At 36.9% G+C, this 19,942-nt stretch overlaps 1 protein-coding gene and 1 long non-coding RNA gene across 4 annotated transcripts in view; one reads left to right on the top strand and one right to left on the bottom strand.

Annotated features, from left to right (window-relative positions):
• The window catches only part of cacna2d3 (calcium voltage-gated channel auxiliary subunit alpha2delta 3), a 713,907-nt gene that overhangs the window by 115,133 nt on the left and 578,832 nt on the right, over positions 1–19,942 (top strand). The gene's annotated exons all lie outside the window — the stretch shown is intronic.
• Positions 16,322–19,226, bottom strand: LOC134296048 (uncharacterized). The gene is made up of 2 exons (XR_010002614.1): positions 19,082–19,226; positions 16,322–16,601 (listed from the first exon to the last, which is right to left on the bottom strand). It is a non-coding gene; the product is annotated as an uncharacterized LOC134296048 (long non-coding RNA).

Below are 19,942 nucleotides of genomic sequence, written 5' to 3'. Positions count from 1 at the left end.
ATCTGAATTAGATCTGGCATAGTTTAAGGTCAACTGTTGTGTGAAGATGTGGGATTTCTTCTAAGAGAAAAAATGTTTCATGGTTCAGTAAAATCACATTGAACTTTGCTAATGGCACATGAACAATAATGCAAAGAATACATAATTAATGGAAACTCAGCAATTTCCAAAGGAAATATTAATGGTTTGGATAATAGCAGATGATACACAGGTTTTTAGTTAAAACAAACATTACACAATCTTTGACTGCATTTATGTCTAATTGAATACTTTAAGTATGGTATAGCTAAAGTTAAGCACCCATCAAGTAACATTTAAATGCCTTTAATTGAAATAGAAGACTCTAAACTGTGATCTCCTTTCTATTGAAACCCGTGACTTTAAATATGCTATACTTTAGTTGCACCATGCTCCTTGTTTTATAATATTTTGTTGTGTAATGTTTCTGACCGTATGAAAGCTTAATGATCCAAGGATCAAATTAGACATTGCAAGCAAACGCACTTAGAATTATTCAATTTTTGTATGTGAAAGAAAATGTGATTGGTAATGGAAGACTTGCCGTATGTTTTCATTCTCTCTCTCTGTCTCTGTCGCTGTATGTGTGTGTATTAAGGTGTTAGTACTTCAGACCTAACAACGAGGGTTTTAAGTGGTTTTTTGTTTAATCTAAACATTTTTCTGCCTTTTCCCCCAAGTTATAAATATATGAATTAATTATATAATTAAAAAGAGGCAGGGTCAAGGGATGATTTTGAATAGGAAAATCAGAGAAAAATCATCAGAGAAAAATAAACTGTATGTTTACCTGCTGCTCTTTTACTCCTGATCATAGCCTCCCAACCTGATTTCCTTTTTTCCCCTTTTTCAAAAAAGGTATAAATTTGGGATTGCCACTTTGCCCACTTTTTAAAAACAACTAACCATAAGAGTATGCCCCCCCCCCCTGCAAGTTTTACAAGAAAAGAGGGGATCTATTGAAAAGGAAGTCATTTGGATACCCGTTTTCTGAAAGTAATGTATCATTAAGGCAAGCAAAGTAATTCCTGGCCAGTAAATAATCCAGTGATACATCCACAGATTTTTTACAGTTTAATGTCATTCCTATCTGTATTTACAATATGCGACTTCATGCATTTTGTTTTGTTTGTTGAAAATAATGAAAGAGCAGCCATTGTAAAATAAGCTGTCTACATCTAGAATGTATTCTCTCATTTGGAAACAATGTATCTGAGCATAAATATAATTATGTCTCTGATTAACAGAACACAGAGACAAACATCAAGGTGTTTCCACATTTATTTATTATTATTTTGGCAATTCCAACCACTCTATAAATTTGTATTTGTACCCTAGTTCAAACACTGACTTTCAAGCAACAATAAGCAGGCTATATTGTTAACTACTGGAGCAGAAATCTAGAGTCAATGAGTAATTATTAAGAGCTTTCCAGAATATTAGCTGTTTCAGTTGCTGCAGTGACTAGTGATGGAATAGTCCATTAGACATTTCTGTTTCTAGCAACTCCTTTGAATTGATTCTGATACCAAAGAGCCAACCATTGTGATCAATACTGTAATTACTCTTATTGATGGATTGTTTTACAATGGCAACCATCATTGCGACATGCAGGCTCAGGAGGCATCAAGCCTGTCCCTCTGCATGGAGCAACGCACCACAAATATCTGATTCAAATCAACACATTATTGAGGCTGGGATGACAAGCGTGAAATTAATTGTTCCACTTCATGTAAGACCTGCATTCTTCTTTTGAGAGAGTAATTTGTTGCTGTTACGTATTCTTGGAACACTCGCCCCCCACTGCTGTGTTAGGGGTTTCTCGCCTTCCTTTGTCTTACTTCAGTATCTTAGGTATTAAAAAAGCAATGTAGTTTGCTTTGGGTTTTTTTTTTGCCTATTTAAACCCAGATAGTCAATATTCTTAAACTTTTCAAAATGAAATTTCCCATGTGTTGCAAAAAAATAAATATTTTGAGGCTGAGGATGTAAAAAGATCTTCGAATTCAGGAGTAACATTTTTTGTGCACAGTGATAAGGTGAAGACCTAGCAGAAGTTCTTGAGTGTGTAGATTTCTCTTCCTGTTCTCCCAGACATCCCAGATATATACAACTTTTTACATACATGCATAACATTTAAGGTGAGCAAACATTTGGACCATCCCAAACTAGATTTTAATACTAAAGCTGACAGTCAATTTTCATACATGGCAGAATGGGAATCAGTCATCAGTAAAGCTAGTTATTGGCTGAATTACTTATGAATGTCAATACATAAAAATAATTAAATATAAGACAATATGGAATTATTTCACCAGTATTGAAGAGGGTTTTTAAAGAACAAAAACACTAGTAAGACTTTATTTTTAATCAATATGTATAGTCATGCATTATAGCTTTACATTTTAAGACCAAATGATTGCCTGCTTTAAGTGTTATGGTATAGTGTGTTTTGATAGCTGATGGTATTTTACACATGCAAAACAGATATCCTTTCCTGTAGATTCCAGCTTCCTCTTTTCCCCAATTTGCCTTAGAGGAATCTCAGGGCAGCATAGTAATAGGAATATTGCCACCCAGCAAAATTAATGATCTTGCAAACTTCTTCCCAAAATTTATTTACTCACATGTTCCATTGATTTTTATGGCATTTACTTTCAAGAAAATGTGTTATGTGAATGGAGTGAGTTGATCAATAGAAATGTCTGCACTTCCCATTTTATAAGAAGTAGGCAAAAAATGAATAAGAAACTCACTTGAGAGACTGATGCGACATGGTTGGAAGTATTCCCACTTTTCCTTTAGTCTCCTTTCACCCAGTTGAATAGATATTTTAAAAATATTGATTGAACACTTTCCAAATATCTTGGTAGAGCATGTCAGTTAATAACACACTATGTGTGAAAATATGAACTGGAATGAATATTTATTGTCCCCTGCAGAGGGGAAATACATTTGCCCTGAGCAAAGTCTTAACAGTAAATGTGGAATATCTGTTGATCCATGCTCTCCAATATCCGTGTGGGCTATTTCAGTACTTGACAGCTGGCAATCAGGATAACTTCCAGGTTATTTAGTTTGAACCTGGAAATTTGGCTATACAGCATGATTGCTTGGGCCAGATTTTCATATAAATATTTGATTTTTTGTAAAAGAATCTTTATCAAGTTGCAAGCTAAATCAAGTACTGACTACTCCAGATACCGTGTTTCCCCGAAAATAAGACAGTGTCTTATATTAATTTTTGCTCCCAAAGATGCTCTAGGTCTTATTTTCAGGGGATGTCTTATTTTTCCATGAAGAAGAATTCACATTTATTGTTGAACAAAAAAATGAACATTTATTATATACTGTACAGTAGTTGTCATCACAAACCAGCATAACCAGACAAACTGTGAATCCTATCAATAATTTCTTGTTACTACCATTATTTCCATGTACAACTGGTATGTACATTTACCAATCCTGCATGCTCTGATGTTCTGTTTGGCAGGCACTGGGCATGCTTCCAAACAAAAATTTTACTAGGTCTTACTTTCGGGGGAGGCCTTATATTTAGCAATTCAGCAAAACTTCTACTAGGTCTTATTTTTCGGGGATGTCTTATTTTCGGGGAAACAGGGTATATGAACTAATTTTGAAGAAGTTTCATCTTTCACAGTCCCTGGATACTTTGGCAATGACATCAGAAATCTCTACAATCAGCTTGTAAAATGCTGTCTTTTAATGTATATTGAAAAGGGCAAGATGTCTGTCATATAATCCAGTTCAAAGCAGATAATCTGGATTTTATATGGCAGTGTAGATGGGGGCCTTGCATTCATTTCCCCTTCTTCCAAATGAACTATGTATCTAAAGCGCCTTCCACACAGCTGTATAAAATCCACATTGAACTGTAATCCAGTTCAAACTGTAATGGCAGTATGGACTCAGATAATCCAGTTTAAACTAGACTATCTGGATTATCTGCCTTGATATTCTGGGTTATATGCCTGTGTGGAAGGGCCCTATAAGCACAGGAACTCAAAATTACGCACTCAATACTGTTCTCACACTCCATATGAAGCAAACAGTGGTGACTTCCATAATTGATTATGCTGATAGTAATTTCAGCAAATACTAGCAGATAGAGGTCTCTTTCATATTACAGTAATAAAATTGTGGTACTTAGGTAGCACTAAATGTAAAGGCTCTATACAGGCTCGTAGCCAGGATTTTGATTCGGAGTGGGTGGGTGTGGGTGTGGGTGTTGAGTCTGAGTGAGAGAGGATCTTCCCTAGCAAACCTTTTGTATCGTTATCCCAATACAGCCAAACATATGGGATATATTGAGCATTGTGATCAGATCATGATATGAATAAACATAAAAGTTTAAATAATAAATGTAAGGCCTTCTCACGGACCACCCTAAGAATGGGGGGGGGGCTTAAGCCCCTCCAGCCCCCCCCCCCCCCCCAGCTACATGCCTGGCTCTATGGCAACTTGGGATTTGAGGTTTTGTGAGATGTTTAGAATTCCCAACCAGAAACCTCCAGTGACTCAGGTTCCTTCTACACTGCCATATACCGTAATCCAGTTCAAAGCAGATAATCTGGATTTTATATGGTAGTGCAGAAGGGGCCTCATTAAACTCTACATCCTAGTATTCTATAGGATACAACTGTAGCAGCTAAAGTGCCATTGAAGTGCTATAATTTTGTAGTGTGAAAGAGATTTACGCACCTTCTACACTGCCATATAATCAAGATTATCAAAGCAGATAATTCTCATTATCTGTTTTTAATTGGATTGTATGATTCTACAATTCCATATAATCTAGGTCAAAGCAGATAATCTGGATTTTATATGGGAGCGTAGAAGGGGCCTCAAAATTAATGCATTGCTTTTGGCCATATACCCATACAATTTTGAATGGGTAGGCAAGGAAAGGATTTCAGGTAAATCTCAGTATGGGACGAATTGAAGCTCAGGCCCTTCTGCACTACCATATAAAATCCAGATTGTCTGCTTGGATAACCTGGATTAAATGGCAATGTAGAAGCCACCTCAGTACCTTGTAAGAGGAAATGGTTCATATATTATGTGATTTTTGATATTTTAAATATTTTTTAAAGGAAAACAGCTGAAGTAACTTCCCATTTCATGAGGAAGTCAGGCAGGGGCAGCACTTTTCCCCATTTGTGAATTGACAGTTGGGAGCCGACATCTGAAGATAGCAGGAGAGAACCAACACAATTTAACAGCACCCAAGTTCATTTTCATCATGCTTCAGAAACTTTCACATTTTGTCCAAGTTCTCTTGAATGATATCACTGACACAGATGGCTCTATCATAAAGACTTTAAATCTCTGAAATCTATTTTATGTACATGGCCTAATCCTTCTAAGGCCTTTTTTACACAGCTGTGTAAAATCTACATGTGGCTGGATCTACACTAATCCAGATCAATGCAGAAAATCCAGATCCTTAGGCTGGATCTACACTGCTATATAATCCAATACAAAGTAGATAATGTGAATTATCTGTTTTGATAATATGGATTTTATGGCAGTGTAGATCCAGCCTAAGGATCTACACTGCCCTATATCTCAGGATCTGATCCCAGATTATCTTTTTATCCAGATTATCTGGCAGTGTAGACATATACTCCACTTCAAAGTAGATGATTTGGGATTAGATCCTGGGATATAGGGCAGTTTAGATCCAGCCGAGGGCCTTCCACACTGGCTGAAAACCTGTAATGCACTGTGGATTAACTTAAGGTGTCCAAACATCTCTCTTCTCCAAACTCCAGGCCTTTGTTAAACCCAGGAGGGCATGTAGCCACCCCCTTCCCCAGAGAAAATGAGGGGTTTGGGCTCTATTTGTGGCCTAAATCATGAAAGGATTCAGACTTTTAAATCCCAGTTCCTTTCATGATTTGGGCTTATTTAGAAGGGCCCTAAGTCTCTGGAGACCTGGGTTCAAGTCCCTGCTTCACCATGGACACTCAACTTTAAGGCATACAACAACTACAAGAGTATATAGAACTTCAGCAAAAATGTTGCCTTATTTTCAATAGGTATCTGGTTTTGATAAATTGCTGCAAATTTTATTTATTACAGTATGTAGACTGTAATCTGCAGACCATTTATTTGAGTTCTTCAGTAAATGAAAGCAGCAGGGGCATTATTTCACAATGTCCTCATGGATTATGCAATACTATTTATTTGCTGAGTCTTCTTGATACAGAAGATGCTCTATTGATCTGTCTGCATCTTAATTAACACAATCAGCTTGGCTTTGTTGCCAGTATACCATGTGATTTGCAATCTTAGAGGTTTCCTTTTACATCTGATGGAGACCTTTTACTAAGAGTTTTAATATAGTGCTCCCACTAGCCCATTGTGATTTTAGGTATTTTATTGAAGGAAACCAAAGCTATACTTTGATAAATACCATATCTAGCTTCTCATATGGAGGAGATCATAATTAAGTGAAATGTGTGGGTGCATGCAGAACAAATTGTAATGGCACACCTTAAAGAAAAATAATAATAAATATTGGAAATAGATTTAATGTCCAAACAATGGGAATGCTAGATGCTTCTAAACTTATCTTGTCTTCTTAAAAAGCAAGAGCTTTCTAATTAGGAAACAAACATCTGATCTATTTAATTTTAAATGGTCAAATAATTCAGTTTTTGTTACAGTGACTTATATTTGTTTTTGTTTGTTTAAAAAAAGAACTGAAACAAAACTCCTTGAGAGAATGGAACCCATAATGTACATTGTTAGACATTAATAGAGGGAAGATAAGTAATTGATTGTTTGACCTTTTATATTATCCTTACAAATGAGATGCTGCAAGCTGAGTAGGCTAGTTATTTCTGCCCCATGACTAAATAAAATATATTGTATTATGATCGCAACCTTATTCTTCTGTAAGTGCTTGAGATGTACTAGATTTTATGAAGATCACTTTGTGAAAGCAGCCATACAGCAAGTACAGTAGAGTCTCACTTATCCAACATAAACGGGCCGGTAGAATGTTGGATAAGCGAATATGTTGGATAATAAGGAGGCATTAAGGAAAAGCCTATTAAACATCAAATTAGGTTATGATTTTACAAATGAAACACCAAAACATCATGTTAGACAACAAATTTGGCAGAAAAAGTAGTTCAATGCGCAGTAATGGTATGTAGTAATTACTGTATTTATTAATTTAGCACCAAAATATCACGATATATTGAAAACATTGACTACAAAAATGCGTTGGATAATCCAGAACGTTTGATAAGTGAGTGTTGGATAAGTGAGACTCTATTGTAGCTTCAAAAGCACTTTAGAGACCTTGTTTTTCAAGCTCATGCACCCAAGGCAGGTGAGGAATATGGAGTACTCAACAGATAGAACATTCAACCATGTTCAACTATAGTTATGGATAAGACTATGACTGGGGCTGGATCTACACTGCCCTATATCCCAAGATCTTATCTTAGGTTATTTGCTTTGAACTGGATTGTATGAGGCTGGATCTACACTGCCCTATATAAACAGATAATCTGGGGACAGATCCTGGGATTTAGGGCAGTGTAGATCCAGCCTGAAGGTGCTTCCAGACAGCACCAAATTGTGGGTTTCTATGAGGGTCAAAAAACCTAGGACCTGAGAGCAGGTCCGCACCTGTTGTTTCCAGGATTTCTGTCTGCGATGTCCAGACTTGCTGCTTTGTTATGGGATTTTGAAGCAGATGCAAATATGCACATCATTTGTACGGATTTTGTTCTTGAGTCATACATATCTGTTCCTCATTGCTTTTATCCTGAGAAAATGGTAAAAGTTGACTAGAGGGTGAAAACTTTGTCCTGGCAAGAGAAACTTCATCCTTCACATGAAGTTTGTGGCACACAAAGTTTGTGGAGTAGGACCACTATTAAACAGAAACTGACATTTTCAAGCCAAGAAGAGAACTTAGTCGTCGTCGTCATCATTATCATCATTCAGAGGCTGCATGGCCATCTGTTCAGATGGGTTTGGTCATGTACTTGTGCCTGGGAACAACGGGGTAATGTTCCTGGGTTATACATGTCTGTTCCCCATTGCTTTTATCATAAAAACATGGGAAAAGTGGGTTACATGGCAAAACCTTTGTTTGTGTGTCACAAACTTCATTAAACGTGTGGAGGACAAAGTTTCTATTGCCAGGATAACGTTTTCACCCTGTAGTCAACTTTTGCCATATTTTTAGGATACAAGCAATCAGGAACCAACATATATAACCTGGGAACAAACCAACATAAAATATTCCATATTTTCCGAGTGTAGGGACATACAGAGATTTGAATATCTGCATTTTCTGGCCAGAATCGGGATATTCCTGCAGCTGAAAATCTCATGTTTTAGGCTCTTTGTAGCAATTCCTTCTGTGTTTTCAGGGGACATCATTTGGCCACCCACCACTTTGAACCAGGAGCTCCTGAGATAAAGGTACTGTGTGGATGGGCCCTGGGTCTCCTTTTTAATCCTCTGTAGCTGGAAGGAGGTTTTTTGTTTGTTTGTAGTAATGGGAGTATGGTGAAGGAGAAACAGAGGGCCCTTCCACAGAGCCATATAACCCAGAATATCAAGGCAGATAATCCACAATATCTGCTTTGAGCTGGACTGTCTGAGACTACACTGAGTTCCTCTTCTGCCTCACGGACACTAGCCATGGGTTGCCTACTGAATGTGGCTGTAACAAAAACAGGAAATGGACAGTAAGGGTGGTTATCTGGTCCGGTGTTACTGGACAGTCAAAACTCCTCCCTCCATCCTCAGTGTATGTGTGTGTGTGTGTGTTGGGGAAGGGGGGGGGGGGTGGCAGACAAACCATCCTGAGGCCTGTTTGGAATTTGACACTCCATTTTGGCTCCAGGAAAAGCATCAGTGTAGATGTGCCCAAAGACCTACTAGGAACACAATTATGTTAGCAAACTAGGCATGTACCTTGTTTCCCAGTGATATTGTGCCTTATTTCCCAGTAGATTTTGCCCTGCCAGAAAACCTGCCTGTGATATTGTCAGGGAACCATGCATCTTTGTGTTATCCCATCTTGATCCACAGGCAGTGAGTCTTCAGTGACTCTCCCTACCCTGAGATATCTGGGGGCCATTCACACTACACAGTTATAGCACTATTATTCCATTTTAGGTGCCATAGTTCCATAATATGGAATCCTGGGATTGGCAGTTTAGGAAGAGACATTTAGAACTCTCAACCAGATTCCCAAGATTCCATAGGATGCAGCCATAGCAGTTAAAGTGGAATTTTGCTGCTATAATTGGGTGGTGAATGGGGTGCAATAATTGAATCTACATGCTTAGCTTGTGTTCTACCACTGAGCAATGCCCAGCTTTCTGCCATCAATCTGTTAAATTCAATGCTAGATTCCTACAGTTTGTTCTCAGATAAGCAAGGTAGACTGCTATTGAAATTTCAGGGAGCATTATGCCACAAATAAGTTGTTGTTGCAAAAATGAAGTATGCTTTGATAGATTATGCCTTAGATATCTTTGAAACCAAAAAGGAAGAGCCCCTTTCCCTCCACTGCAGTTGATGGATTTCTCTCTGATCAGCAAGAGGAAATTGTGGATTTATGCATGTAATGATCCATAAGTAATGTGAAAGCAAGTCCATACTACTTGCCATGAAAGGAAGACAGCAGCAACTTCAATAAAAGATAACTGTGAGTTGTTGATCTGCAATTCCATTGAGTGGTTTAATTTACAATATAAAGTTCAGAAGCTTGAGTGGTTGTGATCGTCAGTCTCTGGGCTCATTCAGTGAAATTACAGGCTCGTAATTTGCATCGTTTCCCTAACTGTTATTATGTGTGTTCTGAGACGTACGCGTACATATCTTAATCCAGTGAAAATTACTGCACTTTATTTCGTATAGTGAACACTTTTTTAAGGTAGGTTTTAGAGAGAAATTGATTTTAATTCACTGGTCATCTAGTTGGAGGGAGGCCATCTCTTTTTTAAAAGGCCACTGCTCTTTTGCATAGATTAATTCATTTAAATGCAAATTAGATCCTTCCTATTGTCTACCACTAAAGCTAGAAATCAGTCCGGGCTATTAAAAATTGACAAAGTGGCAAATGTATTTAATGGATGCTATTTATTAATTTGTAGGCTATATGTGGATGGATTTTGTTCCTTTGTCTATTGCACAATGAAATTAGAAAGTTGTCTTGTAAATGTTTAATTAATAAATACATTCCCCAATTATCCTCAATTTAATAACTATGTTACTCAAACATCTTTTTAAAAAGTTTGCGACACATATGTCTCAAATGGATTTGCTTATTTATTTATTTGCATGATTTTTTTTTACAAAGACTAAAAACCCAGACAAATGTCATGTAAATCTATACATATGTGGATCATAATTTGGCTCCTTTAGTTGAGATTTCATTTTAATATTTCATTAACCTAAAATATATGGTTTTGTTTCTCTCTATGTTGAAGTTTGACTGTTGTAAATGTCATAAATATGCAAGTGTCTAAAATGACGTTATTATTGGAACAAGTGAGTGAACCAAGACTGGAGCTTACTTTTGCAAGGACACATATAATATTACATTGTAACTTCAACAGAAACATGCATAAGATTGGCATGCGATACTTTTGTTTTAATAGTATTGGGATATTAATGTATGTCCCTGACTTTTGTGCCACTTATTTTTTTAATGTGTTTAGAGATGAGTTTTACATTTAAGGAGGGCAGCCTTTCTTTCACTTGGAGGTAGGAATATTTTAAAAATCTTTAAGCTATATCACAAAAAAGAATTTTACTACACATCAGATGCAAAAATACAGTGAAATAAGTGTTAGCATTGACTTCTGCTATCACATAGATATTAATTACCATACTTGTTGAACTATCCTGTCCATATTCCCTCAGAAACAGATTATTCAGAATTTACTCAGATAATGGAATTAAATAAATTGTATTTGTGAGGAATGGAGTTTTCTCTACTGCAGATGTGTACGGGATGACTTCCTTAAATGAGAATCCAACAGTGTAATGCTAAACGTGTACTGTGAAGTTTCTGATTTCATATTAGCTATAATTTCAGATTTTGCACATAAAATGATGGCTTGCCTTTACAAAATGTTCTTTGCTCTAGGAGAGGATAAATTATATTTACTTTTTTCAACCTCATGGATTTCTCATTGTGCCCAAGAAGCTCAGGATAGCCTTGTAAATAGACTGGAAAAGTATGAGTCAGGCTGGGAGAAGGGGATGATGATGATGACGATGCCCTGCTTTTTCTCTCCAAAAATGAGACCCAAAGTGGCTTACAGTAAAATCAATACAATGCAATTCAAGAAAAAGGTCTTTTGAAAAATCCCTGAACTAAAACCTGCTTTTTTCCTGGGCAGGATTTATATTTTGAACTGCATTATATGGTCAACATAGACCCATATAATGCTGTTTGAACTTTATTATATGGGTTTACACTGATCATATAATACAGTTATATGGCAGTGTAGATCCAGTCCTCCTATTCATGGAAATCTTATTTTGACTGGCTGGACAATATTTAGGACAACCCACTGGAAATATAATTCTTGGGAATCATACTTTGGACTTAATTATTTGGCAGCTGCTGGGACTGAATAATAATTGTGTCAACTGGACATTTGGTTTGTAGCATGTGGAAACTGCAAAGCTTGCAGAGCATAGACAGAAATGCCAGAGGCACACATCTGTTTGTGCAGTTCTAGTTCAGTAGTTTAAGGAATGAAGTATCACCTCATTATAGAACTGCCATGTATGAGTGAATTTGTGGAGCTTGCCCTCCTCACAGTAAGACAGTTCTAATCTTCTTGCAACCCACAGTGGCAGCATGAAGATGAAATGTTAAGCTTATCAGGCCTCATCTGTACCATCACTTACTTAGTTAAACCCAAGCCATCTATTACTCTGTCATTTCTTTGTTCCTGAGGTGCCTGGATGCAGAGAGCTAATACTGAACGATCCAAGATATCCTCAAGTCTTCAAAGGAAGACTTTTTAAAGTGGAAAAATGAAAGGAAGCTGCAAGTACAGCATTATGTTTATTCCATAATTCCAAGTAGAAAATGTAATACTATTTACGAAATGGTACTTTGTGTTCTTAAACAAGAATAAACTTCAAGAAAAAAAACTGATTTGTAAATTGTATAACAATCTTGTATAATAATAACAAGAATAACACAAACTTTTCAAGATATTTGGCACTGTTCCTAGGATGTACAGAAACAAGATTTATAATAAATCTGATGGATTTAATAAGTTTAAGGATTTTTAGTGAAGGAATCCTGTGCTCATGTCTTTCAAGAGGATCATCCTGGAAAACGCAGGGGAGGAGAATGATCTTTAATCAGAAATTGTATCCACTGAAATTTGGGGAATTCTATCCTTCTGCAGTATTACCATAAGTTCCATCCCAATTCATTTAGTAGGGCTCTCTGGCACTCCACATACGTTCCTCAAGAGGATAAACTGGGTGTAGGGCAGACCAGGTAGCAGGAAATCCCCCTCTGTAAACTTTAATAATTCCATTGGATCTGTTGAGGAATATGTAGAATATAGAATGATTTGTCATTTAATAATATATTGTCAAGACTTTTTTCCTTCTTCTGTCTCTCTGTATGTGTGTGTGTGTATGTTTGTTTGTACATAGATGTGTATTTTAATAGTATTTTAAAATTATAGTTATTTGAATTATTAAAATACGCATATGGTTTTGTACATATTCTGTTTCAGCAAAAAGTATCACAACCGTTGTAAATAAGTTAAAGTCTTTGGCAAGTGGTGCATCATCTCATAACAATTCTTGGCAGGTGCAAAATGGATATTCTTATCAATAGCATTCAGTTTGTTCTACTAACAGAATGTTGCTTCATTGGGATCCACAAGAGAAGTTAATGTGGGATCTGCCTAATTGCTTGAAGCCATAAAAGAAAATCATTAAAAAGAACCCATAGCACATTTTGGCAGAGGGCTTAGAAGGGCAGGCAGCTGTTTAAGAATGTCATGTTTTGATGCTGTTCCTCCTGCATACACTTATTAAGCTGCAGGGTTTTTCTGGATCTGAACTCTCCCTGTGAGGAACTAAAAGACTGTAAGCTGATGCATACTTACTTGGAAATGAGCCTCAATATGTTCACAACCTCTGAGTAAACGTGCATAAGGCTGAGTTGAGCAGAATGTGCGTGTTCTATTGACTACATATAGGAGAACAAATTCAGCTTTCCCAAATGTTAGTTATGCAGAAGTAACTCCCCGCCCTTTAAAAATGTGGAGTCCTGCCTGATTTGTGCAGGTCACTGAATAACAGAAGGAAAAGAGTAATTTATAAAATGTGACTATGATGATATTTCTAATTAATCTAAAAAACAATGTGCACATGTACACACAAGAAAGTTATAGCTTGTATGTATGCACATGAATTCCTCTTTTTTTTGGTAGAATTGACTACGATGGGGCTATCCAGATGATTTGTGCCATAATGATTTAGGCTATTAGGATTTTCAGAAGTAATAATCAGATTCACATTTGTGGAAAAATGGGATAGAGTTACATTACTGACTTAAAATCTTGCAGTCTCCTAAGTGATTGCTTTTTGGGGATAAATAATCTGAACTGACCATTTATTATACCTCTGAGAAAAGGGAGGAAGATGTGTTCATTCAGTTCTTATTTTGATTTATTATAATATCATCTGATATGGTAGGCATGTGATATTTGGTAGAAGCATGGGAAGAAGATTATTCATCAGCATTCTCTAGAAAACTGAAAGGAACTACAACCTGAATAATGAGCTTTAGTTATTTTGCTTTGTGTAACAGGCATCACTTTAATTAGGTTTCAAGCTTCATCTCCTTTATTTTAAACTAAAAGTGCACAGTGGGGAAAATGTGGTGGCACTTCTCTCTCTGTACATGTATGTGCATGTGCTTAGTAGGCGTCTGCATGTATCCATTTTCAAAAAGTTTTCAGTTGGTTCGGATGCCCATAATGGCATGGACTCTTCCACCAATTTTTTTTTGGTTGCAACAGAAGAGCGGCTGTTGAAACCCGGCTGCTTTTGGTTACACATGGAGTGTGGGGAGGGAGGTAGCTGCTAGAAGGGAAATGATAGTGGGGAAGGAGGTTTCTTAAGCCCTTACCTTAAACCTGGCTCTCCTCTAAAGAGAAAAGGTAAAAGATCACAGGAAGGGGGTTTCTTAAGCCCTTGTCTTAAACCTGGGAAGCTCCCCCCCATTGCTGCCAATGGGCTGGATTGAAAACGAGTATTTCAGCTTCTGGGATCGAAAAATGGATTGGGGGCTCAATCGAAATCCGGGACATCAAAACGGATCAAGGTTTACTTGGATTCCATAAGCCTAGTACTTAGTATACTAAGTAACAAACAGCAACCCATTCATGTTCACAGCATGGAATGTGTATAGATATTTATAAGGGGTATTTATAATTAATTTGAAAATGTAGCACACAGTACCTTTAATGTGGCTTCTATAGACAAATGTTAATTTGCTAGTGAGAATATGAAAGAATGACTCAGTTCACATGATGGGATTGGAAAGAATATTCGTTTTTATGGCTTTCCCTGAAACGAGAAAGTTTTCCTATATGTAAGAAACAATATAAGAATGAATAATACAGCAGAGGTCTACACAGATTCTTCTTGTATTTGTGCTTTGCAAAATGTTCTGGGTAATTATGTGTAGAAATGCACATGCTTTTTCTCAATAACAACAAAAAATGGGTTTTTTTGTGCAGGGAATGGTATCCCTCAACACACACAGACAAAACGCTGGTAAGTCATATGCGTTTCTGTGCAAATTATCCCAAATGCATTACATTGTGTTAATGCTGGGAGAATATAATGCAGAATACAAGCAGAATACTTTGGGAAATACTTGTCCATGCTTGCCAGAACAATAGAACAGAAAATGGACATTACTATATGGCTTCCAGATTTTCTCTTTTTATATATATATATGAATTTTTATTTTTTAAAACACAAATAATACATACCGTACACATACAAAACATTTACAATTCCCACCACCAACACGAGGATTTTTTTCTTTTACATATTCATTTCTTTTTGAGACAATTTTTATATCTCTATCTTATACATTCCCATCTTATATACTATATAACATTTGCATCTTATTTCTTATGGCTTGATCTCCGGATTGACTCATGATATAGTTCTTTACCCTTGTCCATCTTTCTTCCATTTCTCTCATTCTATCTTCATTGCTTTTTAAAACATTTAATTTCACATTCATAATTTCAAATTCCATTTGCTCCACCATATATTGGTACAATTTATTTACTGTCCATTTTGATTTATCTTTCCACCCTAATACTATTACTGCTTGTGTGCATTAAATTATTGCTTCTTTTATTTCCCTTTTATTTCCCGTTTCCTCTCTTTTCCCTAATACCATTATTTCCTTTGTTATACCCACTCATTTCCTAGTATTTGATTTGACTCATTTTGTATAGTATGCCAAAAATACTGTACATATTCACATTCCCACATCATGTGCATAAACCGCCCTTTCTGATGACATCTATGCCAGCACTGACTACTCCCCTTTTTATACCTAATTGGCAGAGTGTACAATAACATTTGTGCAATATTTTCCTCCTCATTTCTCGTACTTTTGTATTCCTTTTCATCCCTATTGTCTCTACATCATTTTTCATCTCTTGTTCCGTGATTTGTATCTCCGTTCCCCACATACTTTTCAAATCCTGTATTGTACATCCATCAGCCTCTATTAGCATTGTATATATTTTGCTGGCCTGTGCCTTCCAGATTTTCTCTGCATTTCTTTTCCCAAAAATTAACAAGAAAGTTGACACTGGATCCATATTTTTCTAATGGAGCTATTGATGGTTTCAATTGGCTTTAATTGTAGAATCTGGAGAAGGGCAAGAAATGCATCTAACAACTGCAGCAATGCTCATTTTACATCTCCTAGATTGAGAGGCAATGGAATAAAACAAGCAGACAAAAGCCCCAAATACCACAAATAAACAGATAAATAACTGCAAATTTAATATGTCTGCATATTGTTACAGTAGAAAATGAATAGTGAGAAGCTAAATTTTTGAAAGAGATAGCTGTGTTGTTCTGTTTTAGAATAACAAAGGGAAAGGACTGGGGAGGGATCTGCATGATTTTTCCCTCATCTTCACCTCCTGCATTGTTTTTTCTTCAGTAACTGAAGTGATACTTAAAAATATTGAGAAAAAAGAAGCCTGGCTGACAACGTATTTCAATTTAATACACATCAAAATAGGCAGGGCCAATTATTGAAGTTTTAAGGTAGTTGAATGGTATTTCTTTCCAGAGTTTTAACATTTTTAAATGTGGTTTTAGTGACAAGGCTGCTAACACTTCCTTGTTTCTCTGCTCCAAACCGTTGCCTCAACCCAGTTCCTTTTTCATTGCCTCTGTTTTCAGTGGGAAGAAATCCAGAGGAGACAGGGTAATGCAGTTCTCCACGCTTCCATTCCTCCTTGTAGCTACCTATAGTTGCTTTTCTTTAGAAAAAATGCGGAGAAAATGAAGAAAATGTATGACATATAGCATCCAGTTAGGGCCTCGCCCCACAAAGAGTGCAAAAAGCCGCCAGCTTCTTCAGAGCACAATAGGGTGGCTTGATGGCTAGCTGTCAACACATGCATTGATCTGCCTTAACTTATGGTTTCTATTAATAACTTCAGGGCCCATGTTTGTCAAGTACAGACACTTCTTATAAAACCGATGTGAATATTTTGATGGCAGAAATGTTCCAGAATGTGATAAAATGCAAAGTGAGGTCAATGCTCTTTGTCCTTGACAAGAGGAAGAACGGTGCCAGTAGTAAAATAAAGTCACTGTAAGAGTGGGAATGAACTGCCTTCATTTTTAAAAAGAGAGAGAATGATGATTGTAGTAAACATTACAGTCATGAGAAGTTCTGAACAGAATTTTTAAAAAGCTCACAGGTCAGTGGCCCTGTTTCTGCTTAAGTTAAATATTCTTTTTAGCTCCTAAGCAGTCTTTTCTCCCGGCTCTGAATTCTTTTTGAACAGCAAAATTTTGCCTTTACAGAAATGATTGATCTAACATACTCTTTTCCTTTGACTGCATTACTGTTGCCAACACACAGTCTTTCTGCTCTGAGTCCAACAAACAGTAGAATAAGAGAGGGGGGCAATTTGGAGAGCCTGTGCCTGTGAAGTGGGAGTCAGACTCTAAGGCAGCCCTATCATGGGCTTTCTTGGCAAGATTTATTCAAAGAAGTTTTGCTGTTGTCTTCCTGTGAGGGTGAAATACTGCCTAAGGTGACCCATTAGGTTTCTATGGCCAATCCCTTTTCCCTTCTTGTCCTCAATATTTTATCTGTAATAATATAGATTAGTGATTCTCAACCTGTGGGTCCCCAGGTGTTTTGGCCTACAAATCCCAGAAATTCCAGCCAGTTTACCAGCTGTTAGGATTTCTGGGAGTTGAAGGCCAAAACATCTGGGGATCCACAGGTTGCGAACCACTGATATAGGTGGTGCCTTCTCTTACCACTATTTTTTTTGAAAAAGAAACTATTTGTCTTAATTGTTTAGTTTCCACTCTGCAACCAATAGATATTCATATCAGTAGTACATCATTGCCATCAGAAAATGGCTCCCTGATCAATAAGGTTTTTAGCAAATCTGGTAGGTACCTTCTATGTCATTAACCACCCTGTCTTCGCTAGGTGCAAAGGTAGACTCTGGGAAGCTGCCATGTAAGATTTCTCATACTGCTCAGAGGTATCTGACATAGGGTTATTCCGGGGCAATGAGCAAAATGTAAATCTGAACCTCATTAGCTTGTAAGGTATAGTGGTTTGGATGTTGGACTAGGATTCTGAAGACCAGAGTTCAAATCCTCACTTTGCCATTGAAATCTATTCAGCGTCCTTGGTCCAGTCACACTCTTTCTTCACTTTAAAAACTTAGTTTCTGAGCTGTGGTTTCACTAAATATTGGAGGAGGAATTCCACATGATTTGTGCTGTCCTTTCTGCTGTCCCATTCTACCCACCCACCCAAAATAAAGAAGTAAAATCATGGTTTAATTACTTCAGAGAAGGGAAAAGTAGCAAGTTACTTTTTAAAAGTTGTCCTAGATTAAATCACAGGTTAAGCCGCTCTCTCAAATGACACTGCACCATTCTCTTTAGGGCACTGCTAAATGTTTAGAAAGAGACTCCTCTGGAATAGGAGATCCAGGGACGTATTTGTGACAGTGAGCCATGCTGGGCCCTGATAGTTCTCAAAGAATGCCAGCCAAGCCCACTCTTGCCTCTCCATTTATTATCATCTATTTTTCCTACATTGATGAGATAGATTGTAAATTGCTTATACTGTAGACAGAGAATATATTGAGTTCTTGATTAAAAATATATAGCGTATACCCCACACTTCAGTAATACTGCTCTCAGGGTAATCATTAGAAACAATTAAAACAGTAAGACAATATCTCAAAACATTAAACCAAGTACCTAATAGCAAGAAAAGAGAAATAAAAGTGTGCGAGTATAATATCAGAGACCTAGAATTTTGTCAAGTGGTTAAAAGGCATAAGAATAGGGTCTAAAACAAGTGCTCTAAAATAGATTTTTTAAATAAAAAATATGTGAATGGTGAAAGGCCATCTATCTAGACACCCATCGCTGAACCTGAGAAGGAATGTAAATAAGCCGTTGCAAAATGATCCCAAAACATGAGTAAAATAGTGAAGGTGTCCATTATTTAAATATATTGTGAAAATTGGTAAAATACTATATACATCAATGGATCTGTAATATTTATACATTAATGTACTCATTCATTTTTGTGGTTGTCATTAGGTCTCTACAAGGTTATTATATGCCCTTTTTTGGTAAAGGGGGAGAGCATGAAATTCTGTGAACTGGGAATAATGGGAGCAGACAGCCATGAAAGTGCACTGTGAAAAGCAGTGCATCTTGAATTATCAATAATTAACCTTTTGCTTACCTCCATTCCTTTCCATCGTACTACAAGGTAGCACTCCAGGTCTCTAATCTTCATGTTAGTTCATTGTTGCCCACTGATGTAAAGGCTTTTAAATTGAGCAGGTTGACAGAGTTTAGCATGTGTAAGAAATTGCTGCAGTGTTTCACTCCAGCTGTGTAAATTAATGAAGAGTTGCTTCAGTTTCCTAGTCTTGACATTATCATGAAAGTCGATTAACTCCTGGAGATAAATTGAGGAAAATGTGGAACAGCTGTTGATAATTCCTATATGAGCTTGGGCTTGCTTCCAGGTCACAATTTGACAGTGGTGTTTACTACAGAGGTGTATTGCTCTCCTACCACAGGAACAATGAGACTAGACACAAGATTTGGGATTTAAAATGGGCAACTTTTAATGTTGTTACCTATTAAATTGTTGTTGTTTGAATGAAAAGCAAAACTAAAGGGGGAGCATTCTGGTGTAGGAGTGGCTGGAGCAGTTGGTCTCCCCCAAATCAGGCCACATTCCATCCTGGCCTCCCCAGATGAAAGACTGTAGTCCCCAAAAGGGGTCCCTGAAACTCAGGGTGGCTCCCAGGTTAACTACAAACTAGAAGGCTGGCCAGAGAGTGTAAACCAGGGGTCCTCAAACCTTTTAAGCAGAGGGCCAGTTCATGGTCCCTCAGATTATTGCGGGGCTGGATTATAGTTTTTTTAAAAAAACATAAATGAATTCCTATGCACACTGCACATATCTTATTTGTAGTGCAAAATATATATGAAAGAACAATACAATATTTTAAATGAAAAACAATTTTAACCAACATAAACTTACTAGTATTTAATGGAAAGTGTGGACCTGCTTTTGACTGATGAAACAGTC

The sequence above is a fragment of the Anolis carolinensis genome, chromosome 2 (assembly GCF_035594765.1).
Source record: "Anolis carolinensis isolate JA03-04 chromosome 2, rAnoCar3.1.pri, whole genome shotgun sequence".
In the NCBI taxonomy this organism is placed as follows: domain Eukaryota; kingdom Metazoa; phylum Chordata; class Lepidosauria; order Squamata; family Dactyloidae; genus Anolis; species Anolis carolinensis.
The sequence above is the reverse complement of the archived record's forward strand: the minus strand, read 5'-3'. Positions and strand labels throughout refer to the sequence as shown.